We start from the raw sequence: 12,647 nt of genomic DNA, 5'->3' as shown, positions 1-12,647 counted from the left end.
TATATATATATATATATATATATATATATATATATATATATATATATATATATATATATATATATATATATATATACACATGATGAACCAATATACAAAGTAATGTTTAAGGGTTAACAAAAACATGCACACATAAAAATACCACTTCTCCATATCAGCCACAGTCAAACAAAATCCTTTTTCCTAATAAAATCATTCTAATCTGCCAATCAAAAGCATCAAATGCCAATCAAAACATTGAATTTACATTGTATATATGATGCATAAAATCTGTGCACCATGTACACTCTGCCAATCAATGTTAACAATAAAATATTCAAAAGAAAATACAATGATATCCAAACAAGTATTCTATTTAATCCAAGCAAGGCAACCGAAATAAATTACCATTAATTAATCAAATCCCAAAACAATTAAAATACCATCCAAATCAATTACACAATTAACTCTTTTAATCGTTAAACAAACCCATTATCCAACAAAGTTAACATTTGACAAAATAGTAGTACCAAAAAAACCCACTATCAAAAAAGCAAGCCTCACCCTGACCTAAAGTACAGCATACAACACCAAAAATTACATCTATCTAATTAAAAATTACATTACACACATTTAAGAATAGCAGCATATCAAAATACACCCCTGATGAAGTCTTTTGAGACGAAACGCGCAGGGAGTGTTCTGTGGATGTGACATTGTCCAGTTTTATTACTTATTTGCCATCTCACTTACGGGACTTTCTACATTTGCTAAATCAATACCAAGCGCAGCCATTACTTTGTTATTCTTGCGGGGGCTGTTACAATCTATCCAGTGAGCCCAGTGACGTCATCGAAGTTCTCGTGGGATTGTGATCGGAGACCCATTTCAGTGACGAGGGGCTTGGAGTGGGAAGACGCTCCTTACCTCTTCCGGTACACGGAGTGCACCGTGGAAGCTGTTGATTTCCCTCCATATTCGACGATCATGTTTCCTGCATTCTGGCTGGTGATTGAGTATTACTCATAAATGCTTGTATTCCCGTTATGTTTGTGAGTGTGCATTTTTATACATTCAACTCCACATACATTTTTGTAAACCTTACTACGCTATGAGTGCGCCTGTTTTTTGTTGTTTTTTTCTATAGATATCTTCAAGGGAGTGGTGTTCCCCTGTATTCAGGCTGCAAAGACTCAATTGGATTGCGTGTGGAGCTGTACAGTATCTGGATTTGTATTGTATTTTATATCTGGACAAAATTCTTTAATTTGTTTATTATTTTTTTATAGATTTTCATATATTTTTTATTATATATTTTTTATTTTATCTGTATTAGTCCTGAACAACATAGATTTTCATCATTATTTGACTTTTTATACGTCAAGTAGGTCTGGGTGGCGCCATATCTCTTTTCTTTTCTTTTTTCTTGTATATATATATATATAAGTCCATGGGACCAGAACATTTCAGATGACCCTTTGGGGCTGCTTGTGTAGGCAATGTTTTCCTCTGAATGCACCTCAGAGAACCGGTCTCATAGAAGTCCAAATGTCTTGTCCACTCCGAAGTGCCCATGGTCGTCATGCAAAGACCTCAGAACTATATATTGCAGTTTTCTTGGAAGAACAAGCTGTCTCCTATCAGGATGGTTATGGTAAGGAACAACTCAATAGAGTAGGCCATTGTCTATTTGAAACGTATCCAATTCTCTCATGAGAAGGGCTACCGTATCCATGGGAGCACTCTTCACTAAGGTGGGATTCTTCCTTTCTATGGCCCAAGGTAGAGGTCCAGCCACGGGTTCTAGTATCTGGGATAAAATTAGATCTTTCCACCTCATTATAGATCCTTTAGTGATTGCCATTGATTCAGGATGATAGTATTCAGCTGGAAGTGCATTAAATTGACATCCCAGAGGATCCACCACTCGGGGTTCAGAGATGGCTACTTTCCCTTCCAGTATGGCAGCCGTGGAACACAGGGCATGAATCCCTGTTCCATGGATTTCTTCCCATTCTCCATCTTCAGGAGCTGGGTTCAACTCAGGCCTCTGGGACAGAGCATCAGCCCCAATGTTGTTGGCACCAGGCTTGTATTTTAAGGTGAAAATGTAGTTGGATAGAGCGGTCAACCACCTGTGACCAGTGGCAGCCAATTTGGCAGATGTCAGGATGTATGTAAGAGGAGTTTTGTCTGTTCTTACTTCGAGGCCACACCGTGCAGCTTATCAACAATGGCTTACTTCAGCGCCAGAAACTCCAATTTATGGACAGGGTAATTTTTCACCCTTACGGTTAAACTGCGACACACATAGGCAATGGGACGAAGTCCAGTGGGATATTTCTGATGAAGTATCGCTTCCAGACCATCAAAACTTGTTTGTAAGAACCTACCCTAAAGTAGTGAGCAGTTCCCAACTGCAGGGCTAAGAAGTGACCTGGGTGGGACTGCTGGTGATTCCTGGATGTTAGGATCTAGGTCTGTACCAGACAGGGCTAGAGGTTCTATAGGAGTGAGGAGCCACTACCAATCTCATAGTGTGAGGAATTAAAAGTACCAGTCTCAAGATACTAAAACAGGGATGGGGGGGGGAAGGATGGGGGAAGTGGATAGGAGTGGGAGAAATGGTTGGGGGATGTAATACACCCCCCACTAGAGGACCCAATATGCAGTGACAGTAGTGGGAATGACAAAAAAGCTAAGATCTAAACTCACACGGCCGTGTGTGAGTCTGTTCCTACAGATGGTATCTTGAGCTCTGGTTGTCCCGATCTCATTAATCTGAGAGGAGGGTGGGGGCCTTGTGGTATACCAAGTCCCAGTATAGATGAAAGATATCCGGATAATTGGATTAAAACAGAGTAATTATTAAGATAAAATGAGTGCTACAAGGAACTCACATAGAAGAAGACGGCAGTGCTCCTACCTGCTCCGGGCTGCTTCGCGCTGAAAGCTCCTCTGTACACCGCGTCCGATATGCAGAGGCAGAGAATGTTGATGACGAAGCATTATGGAACTCAACGGGAAACAGGGAAACAGGGAAACAGGGGGGTGTGCCCAGCAGCCGAGCTAACCAGCAGCACAACCCCAGAGCTCCGTGCTGCTGAAAGAGAAAGCAAGCAAACAAGGCACTAAAAACCGCCAAAGAAGGGCTGAAAAAGATCCCCACGGACGGAGGAGACTCACCCCGTTCCCCACACAGCCCTGTGGCACTGATCAAAGGGAGCAGGGAGTGTGGACGCGCGATCAAGCACCGGAGCCTGCTTCAGACGGGAGCAACATGATGGCCGCTGGGCACGAGTGAGAGAGCCCTGAATCTCAACTGCGACCTGGCCCAACGGGAGAGGTAGGAGGGAAGGGAAATGGAGGGGGTCTCTGAAAGACAGCAGCCACAACTAAGCCAGGCAGAGAGCGGGCAGCCACCAAGCACCAGCTGAGCGGCGGCCATTAAAACCCTGCACGCTGCAGGAGGGCAGAAGAGCTCACAGAGAGGAGCCTGTCGTCGTCCCCTGCCCGCACTCTCGAATTAGTCAGGAGCAGCCCAGATCAAGAGAGAGGGTGCCCGAGGGTGACCACCCTAACGTGCCACCATAACAGGCAGGTGCTAAGAGCCCCTCAAGAGTAAAGTTAAGAATTAAAAAGCATATACTATATCCAAGATGGCCACCGGTGATCTGTGACCGGGGTGTGCAAGGTTTGGTGTGAGGCAAAAACCAGCTTGCAGAAGAGGCCTAAACTAGGCCTAAACTAAGAGAACAGGGGTAAAAAAAAAAAAAAGAGGCCTGAAAGTGGCCCCAGTGAACAAAAGATTGCATGTTACGGGCACCACTGGAACATAAAAACTTGGAAACAGATGCTGATTAATCAAACACATGCACGCCCCCTCCTCCTACCCCCCCTTTCACCCAGATGAATCTCTAAAGAACAGGAGACTATGGGCTCTATGCAGTAAGCGCCGATAAGGCTTTTATCGCCATTTTCCAGCCAAAATTGCGTTTGAGATTCATGAAGGGAAAAGAACATAAAACAAGAAAAACAATCTAAGTGCAGACAATAAAATTCAAGTGATATATATTCTGCGTTCTTTCTTGGCTCATATGTGATGTCTACTTACAAGATGTAAGTCAAAATCAAGCGGTTTTGACACTCAATGGTCTCTGCTGTACAGATATTCCCACCAGGTGATAGGGTCTCCAGCTTTCAGCTCCGCAGCGAAGTGTATGTAAAAGAAATATAAACCATAGTGCAGACCAGTATAATGTAAAAAAACTCGAATTTATGGGGTTTAAAAAATGAACACTTACAATAAAAACAAGTATTTCAGGCATGTACCACAATCATTGTGATCAAAGAGAGAAGGATTTTTGGTTTAAACTTCAGGCTCACCCGCCTCCTCCGGTGTGACTTGGTGTGGACCACCACTCTCAGGGACTTTGTACCTCCAGCGGTGGGCGCGTTGATCCAGGTATCTCTCCCCTCATGGGTTCCCTCTTTTGTGGGTCGATCATCTTCCCATACCAGCTGCCCGCAGGCACTGTGGAGTTCTCCACTGGGATACAGCCTCTCGGGTGGATGTTTCAGCTTCACTCGCACACCGATGCGTCACTTCCGCTCCGTCCCGATACGTCACTTCCGGTCGCGGTTCTGTGAGTATCTGTCAGTAAATTTCTCCTCTCTTCTCCTCTCTTCTCTCTTCTCTCTCCTCTCTGGGCGGCTACCACTCTTCCTCACTCCTGATTCACCTTGATAAAGGACTGTCTGAGTCCGAAACGCGTTGGTGTGTTTTGTAATCGATTTTTGATCCATTAAATAGCTTTATTATTGGGAACGTACACCCTGTGGTTTCATTGGCTGTTTTTTACAGCACTGGACATAGTGCTTTGTTCTTTTCCCTCTCCCCTCTCTGTGACGTTTCTGAAAACGGATGCACATTCAACCTGGAGGTGCTGGATCATCCAAAGGGACTTACTGCTCATCGTGTAATCTGCTTTCCCAAGTGAGTCCGTTCCAGCTTTGCCTCAATCATATTCCAGGGATCATCAATTGGTAACTATCCTTACCTCAGTGCATTGTGGGATAGCTTATTACCTGATCCAACAGGACATTTGTATATTTACAGGTTGTTTTCCTATCAATTGTTCATTGTTACATACTACAGATTTATCTTTGGAGCATCACACATTTTTTTCTATTGTTGCAGCAACAATCTTAGCTCTTTATGAAGAGATACGGGGAGATTTAGATTTTGTGACAGCCAGAGATCGTGCAGTCCCTGGGCTTGTTATAATGCTGTGCTCATTACATTATCTTGCTTCCGCGTCATTCTAGACATCTGTGGGCATAGTGGGCGGGGTCTCGCTATCTACATTCTCGCGGGCCTTTACCCAGTTTCTATGTGCACTCAATAGATGCGCTAGGAATTATATTCATTTTCCTACAGAGCACACAGAGTGGCTGGAAGTGAGGAATGGCTTTTATAACATAGCCGGTATACCATGTGTGAAGGGTGCAATCGATTGCATCCATGTTGCCTTGATCCCGCCTAGTCAGAGTGAGCATGCTTACCGCAACCGTAAGCACTACCATTCCCTGAATGTACAGGTGGTATGCGATGCCACAATGAAGATTATGCATGTGGTAGCCAAATTCCCTGGTTCCAGTCACGATTCCTCTATCCTGAGAAACTCATCAGTCTTCCATGCTTTTGAAGAAGGCTATTTTGGACCTGGTTGGCTGCTGGGTGAGTACATATTATGATGTGTTATTTTTTTTCTTGGAAATATTGAATGTAATAATGCTAACACAAATTGTATCATTTTTTGCACGATGGATTATAGGTGACTCAGAATACAGAATTAGGCCGTGGCTGTTGACCCCGGTGGCAAACCCTCAATGTCAAGCAGAGGAGAGGTATAATGTGGCACATATATCTACACGATCCGTTATAGAGAGGACATTTGGCCTTCTGAAAACACGATTTAGGTGTTTAGATAGAACTGGTGGGGCACTTCAATATAAGCCTGTTAAAGTGTAAGATATTATAATTGCATGTTGCATTTTGCACAATGTGGCACTCCGCAATAATTTAGAATCAAACATACGTCAGGGCTTAGAGGAGGAGCATCCCGTTAATTTACCAGCTGACACTGAGCAAACAGCCTCTGGTGTGGACACACGTCAGAATGTCATCAACACATATTTTTCATGTAAGCAAATACATATATGTTCATAGTAGTACATAGATGTATTCATTCATTGTAATGAAAAATACATGCGTACAAATACCATTCACTTAGGAAACAGATGAATATGGTTCTCCCACCTTTCTGTTCTCTGCTGTGTGGACAATTGCATGTTGCGCCGGTATGTCATTCATTACAGGTTGTATTATACTTATTACCACTAAAAGCTGTTGTGTGAACGTGAGGAAATAATGTGCACTAAATCTATATTTTATGAACATGCTCTTTTTGGTTATGCATACAAAATAAATATAGTATGTCGATAGCCAAGAGATAATGCTATATGGTTACATACTATTGTGCTATTGGAGTGTGACATGTGTGTCACAATGTTGTGTATTGAACATCATATTTGACATCTTATATAATGTTTATCATATCACAGACAAAAGTGTCACTTCTGTGTGTTGCTAACCTGAATGAACATATCATGACAATGATTAATATTCATTCATGTTTGATTTGTCAAGGTATATCACTCCAAGGACTGCTCATGGTATGTATTTGAATTTACATCTTTAAGAAGATGGGCAAACCTCGATACAGGTATAGTGACAGGATGTATAAAGAGAACGTCATAAAAAAGATGTGACAATATAAATTTATCTTTTCTGTATTGTGTCCGTGCGTTTATGTACACTTCGTGGTGATTGTGCATTGTGTTTTCTAAGCATAACATACATTACATAACATGTAATTTGGAATACATAACAAGATCCATTCATGCACATGAGCGATATTAACACTCAATGCATGTTTGTATGACCTTAGCCAAATGTGGTAAACATCAAAAACATTGCAATATATGTGATGATTTATTATCTCACTTCCTCGTCATGTTGATTACTACATTGTCACATGTGCATGTGTAAATGAAAGATGTGTGTTGCTTTCACGTGCATTGAACATTTGTCACAATGTTAACACCATTCCTAAGTTCAGTTCTTTTGATTATCAACTTTTCCTACATCATTCAACACAATGACTATGTAGTTAATATACATTTTATTTCATTCATGTTACTTATTCATAATGATCATGATCGTTTATACGTACTGTCAACATATGAACATAAATGAAGGAGACATTAACATACGCACACATTTCAGCAACATACTGTGTGTGTGTGTGTGTGTGTGTGTGCGTGTGTGTTTGTTTGTGTGTGTGTGTGTGTGTGTGTGTGTGTGTGTGTGTGTGTGTGTGTGTGTGTGTATGTGTGTGTGTGTGTGTGTGTGTGTGTGTGTGTGTGTGTGTGTGTGTGTGTGTGTTTTTTGTCGTCTGTGTGTGATGCATGTATTTCTACCATAAATAATATTAAACTACATAATAATGTTGTTTTTATCGTCGGCGTCACTTACAGAGGCGGCACATTTTATTTGAGTGCGGCTAGCTCCGCAAGCCTGGGGATGCCCCGGCATGCTAGCCGCACTCCCTCGGCATGCCGCACGTCATTGACGTGCGGTCACGCGTCATCGGGTGCCTGCGCCCCCTGCACGCGCGTCCAGGGCTCCCCGAGGGAGCCCTGGTGTCCCGCGATGTGGGGGACGGCGGCAGGGGGTTCCGGGGGACCCGGCGGACCCGGCAGCGGGAGGGAGAAACCCCCGATCGGAGGGCGCTCCTCCGTGTCTTCGGCGTGCGCCCGGCACCCTCTGGCGTGCGCCAGGTTACTGCTGCGGCCGAGAACAGGCAAATGCTCGAATAAACTCGGCCGCAGCAGTAGCTATGTATGTATTGAACGTTTAATAATAACACAAAACTATGGTTACTCGTGTGAATTACATGCACACAAATGTTCATGGTTTCATGATCTGTACCTAACATTCATTAGCTCCTGCATGTTAGGTTACCACTACAACCTAGGTGATTATATAATATTCACATGACTCTAAATTTTATATCACCTCCATATTGTTATTGTGTAGGTTCAGAGACAATGTCTATGAGTTGTTACAGTATGTAGCATTTACATTGTTTGTCAAGTCACACGTCAGAATATAATATATAGTAGATTAATGTGTTTGCTGAGTGATAATGTTGGTAGCATATATCACATGACAATACATATAATGTTAGTACAAATTTTAAATTATTGCATATAAGATCTAACTTCATTGCTTAGCAACATCATAATGAGAAATAAGTGCATAGTAAATATTTGCACAATAGGATCATATTATGTAGTTATTGTTAAGCTGCGCAGCAATCATTGAAAGCTTTGTTACATATTTATTATAATAGTTGTTCTCTAGTCGTCACAAGCATCTAATAGAACGATTTTTCATCTGACATCATACATTGATCCCATGTATTGATCCGCAACATCTGTGAAATACAGCAAACACATGATGTTCAAAGATGGCACATGTATCTATGTTTCAGCATGACAACGCTTAACACATCTCTATATGATTGTGTATATTCACGCATAAGTTACGTATATGTTTAAACTGCAAGGATCAAACTAAAGATCCAGAACTATCGTTTTTGAACATAGCGTTGCTGCTATTACTACTGATATGTTTGTTCCGGTGCCTGTATACGTAATAATGTGCGCTCACAACATCTGTTGCGCGCGCACGTCACGAATGTGTGGACAAAGTATTAGCACATGCGCGACACGATGTGTATGCTGTGCATTCAATACATGTCCCTCTATGGTGCTGCTAGCTGTATGCATATCATGGCTGAAAGTTATGATATGGAAGCGAAACATTTTCACTTCTACACACGTACATATCGACACTTTGTCAACGGACGAGTAACCACGGCAAAAACGGACGATCAGCCAATGAGCATACAAAATACATGTGACGTCATGTTAAGTCACCGTTAAATGCACGCAAACACCCCTCCCATTGAATGAAGATTGGCCTACAGTGCTGTGCACACACCGCCCCACCGACGCGCGCGCATGACACACTGCACTGACCGTAACAATAAGCTACGGCCACAGCCAATACAGTTTCACGCGTGCACATCGGTTGGGGTGGGGCTTGCATCGGTAACCTTTTTAAGGACGCCTTGGGACATTACCACGTTCCCACGTCATATGTGGGCGTCACGTTGTTTGTATATGTTGAATGCTAAACAATGAGGTGTGTGTGTTTGTTACAGTTAGTGTAACATGTTCAAATGATACTTTAAAAACAATAATAATGTATGATTTAGGACTCCGTCACCAATGTGTACTAATGGTTCATCATGTAGGATATTGTTATAGGAAATAATGTGTTTGTGCACGCTACATGTAAGCCTGTCTGCAATGTTAAGCTGGATCCACTCATTTGCATTCAAAATAGTGTATATTATGAATGTACACATATATTATTTGAGTAAAGGCCTAACGACATGTGTATTTACCATTCTTGTAGAAGTCACAACTGATTTGGCTGCATCTCCTCGCTCCAGGAAGGCCCAACAGTCTCATCCATGGTTGAGGCAACCGTTGAATCCTGAATCACACACATCTCCATTTAAGTCGTAATATGGATCTGCACTGGCTTCTTCAAACAAGAGGTCCGGAGGTACGTTCAGTTGTTGGTTGTTTCCAGCTCCACATTCGTCTTGCCCATATAAGTATTGATACATATCATAGTAGTTATGTCCATCTTGCATCTGGTCTTCATGAATGGCCGGTGCAGGTATATCAGCAGGCGCGACAGTCTGTGCGGCTTCAATGTTACTGTTATTAGGAAAATATATGCTATTTAACAGAAGATATGATCCATGTTGCATGGTAATTTTAAATGATGAAGCAACCTGCCAGCTGCCATATCGTTCAAATTGACGATGAGGGACACGCTCAAAACATTCATTTGCGGATAACTTGAAACGTACAGAAGTTTTAAAATTTCTTTGGTTGGCTGATTCTTGGTAGTATGGATATTTGTTTTGAATCAACTCATATATTTTCCCCACCGTGGCATTTTTTTCTGCCGTTGACTTGATTGCTCCTGAAATCATATATTTATATGATTTACGTGGATGTCTGTGCAATGTTGAAGTTCCTGCCATTTCTTCTCTCATCCAGTGTACAGTGTCTAAGTTGAACGCATACGGATGTCTGCTGACTGTGTGAATAGTTACATGTTATCTTCGCGGTTTGTTTCAAGGTTATAATATAACCTAACAGTTATACGCCTAGGTTTTCTCCCACAACAAATTGGTTACAATAATTGGCTGAAATTCTTTACCTAAGATACCCTCTTCACAGGAATCGAAACTTTCATTTGGCCTTATGCAATAAAATTTGCAAAACAAGTTTACTCTTTCAATTACTATAACAATGTGTGTGAAATCATCAACAGTGCTATGATGAAGAAATTTCTAATAACAGTTAGGTAAAATTAAGCATACACACATCTCTCTATTTGTCTCTTATGTTTTTGCCTCTCTGTTTTTATTTCTCTCTGTTTTAATGTCTCTCTCTGTTTTTCTCTCTCTCTCTGTTTTTCTCTCTCTCTCTGTTTGTTTCTCTTGAGATTATATATATCTATCTATCTATCTATCTATCTATCTATATCTATATATATATATCTATATATCTATATATATCTTTATATATATTTATATCTTTATATATATATTGTGACAAACGCCCCTCTTTTGTAGTGCTGACGTCTGTCTGGGTTCTTCCCGACACAGTCTTCTAGGGTTAATTATACAACAAACAGGATCATGCAAAGTATTATATTGCTTAACTCAGGCTTCTGCCTGCTTTATTTTCATCCCAGTAAGGGACTGCGGCTTTAACATGTTTAGGTTAGAGGCACTCAGATATTTTCATTCAGCGGTTTACTCATATCAGTGTTATAGCATTTCACACAGTGTCACTTTTAAGAAATAAAAACCAAATCATATAAGGAAATCCTATCCCTTTCAGGGATCTAACTACACATCAGAATCAGCCTCTAACTGCTGCTGGGCCAACTAACCTGGTTCCCCAGCTTAAAACAATGCCCTCTCTTTTAGGGTCACTAGATACAGCATAATCTTTTAGCAACAGCAATAAACATTTGTTTGTCTTATCTGTTCGTGATGGGAACTCGGTCCCAAGTGTCCAGGCAAATCCTCTGGTACTGTGATACTTGGAGGGGCCGTCCACCCCAAAACTGGATACAGGGGAGCAGCGATACCCCCAGTTGCTTGCGTGACCACCATTGGTCCAGTATCCTTCATTGTTCACACATTTTTTATTACATTTATATCTTTATTTTTATTTTTATTTTTATTTGCCACTTTTATGTACTTTTTTTTTTTTTTTTTTTTCATTTTTATTTATATTTTCACCTTTATTCATACATTTTTTATTTTTCATTCATACACCTCTTTCTTTTCCCCTGTCTCCTTTCCCTCTTTACATATATATTTTTTATACATATATATATTTTTTTTTATATATATATTTTTATATTATATTTATTACACATTTTAAGTTTTTGTGTTAGCTGCTTTGTCTTATTTTTTGCACCTGGGTCCCTCTGAGTCTCTATAATACCTATTTTATCTCCTTCTACATTTAGTGGTTATTCAGCTATCTCTTTATACTTAGGGTATTGTTTACCATGTAGTGACATCTGTTTCTTGTATTATATGTATTATATATATGTTACTATGCAAGTTATCTACCAATGACATTCTACTTAATCTTTTTGGTTAACCTTTTTGGTTAACTTGTGTGCTTAATTTTTGTTTTACAATTGTGATATATAATTAATGCACTAGTTGAAGCGCTTAATACTATATGCAATAATATATTTGGTCCTTAGGATTAAAATTGTGAATCTGCATCTATGTGTGCTTTGGCATATATGGGGGTTAATCCAACCCTATTACTCATCATGTGTATCTCATTACTAATCCTCTGTCTTCTATGCTCTGATTGGTCTTATGTACTATATAACTGTGTTTAATGCCTATGCTATTTCTCCTGATGAAGTCTCGTTCGAGACGAAACGCGTAGAGATTGCTGTGGAGCCTACTGTCCAGTTTGTATATTATATACTGACACTCATCTGCATATATTGCACTTTTGCTGCGTTGCTAGCATTTTGCTACCAGCCATTCAGACATTCAACTTCCTGTTGATGTCACCGAGCTCACGCGAGATTTGAAGCAGTGTATGCTCTGTGTAGCACTGGAGCAAGGGGAAGGCGGCGTCCCTCGTGGCTTTCGGTCCCTGCTGGGACATAGAGGGGCTATTGTGGCAAGACACACCGCGGACATCACACCGAAGTCCTCCTCTTTGGGTTCCTGCGTCTGAACGGGCTGAGTTGTACTCAAAAATGCATTTTATTCAGCTCTGTTTCTGAGTGTGTATTTTTATCCCTTATTCCATAAATTCATTGTTATACAATTTTACGCTATGAGTGCGCCTGTTTTTTCTGTGTTTTTGTAGATATCCTCAAGGAAGTGGTGTTCCCTTCA

This window comes from Ascaphus truei, chromosome 6, assembly GCF_040206685.1.
Source record: "Ascaphus truei isolate aAscTru1 chromosome 6, aAscTru1.hap1, whole genome shotgun sequence".
NCBI lineage: Eukaryota > Metazoa > Chordata > Amphibia > Anura > Ascaphidae > Ascaphus > Ascaphus truei.
This window is presented reverse-complemented; position numbering follows the sequence as displayed.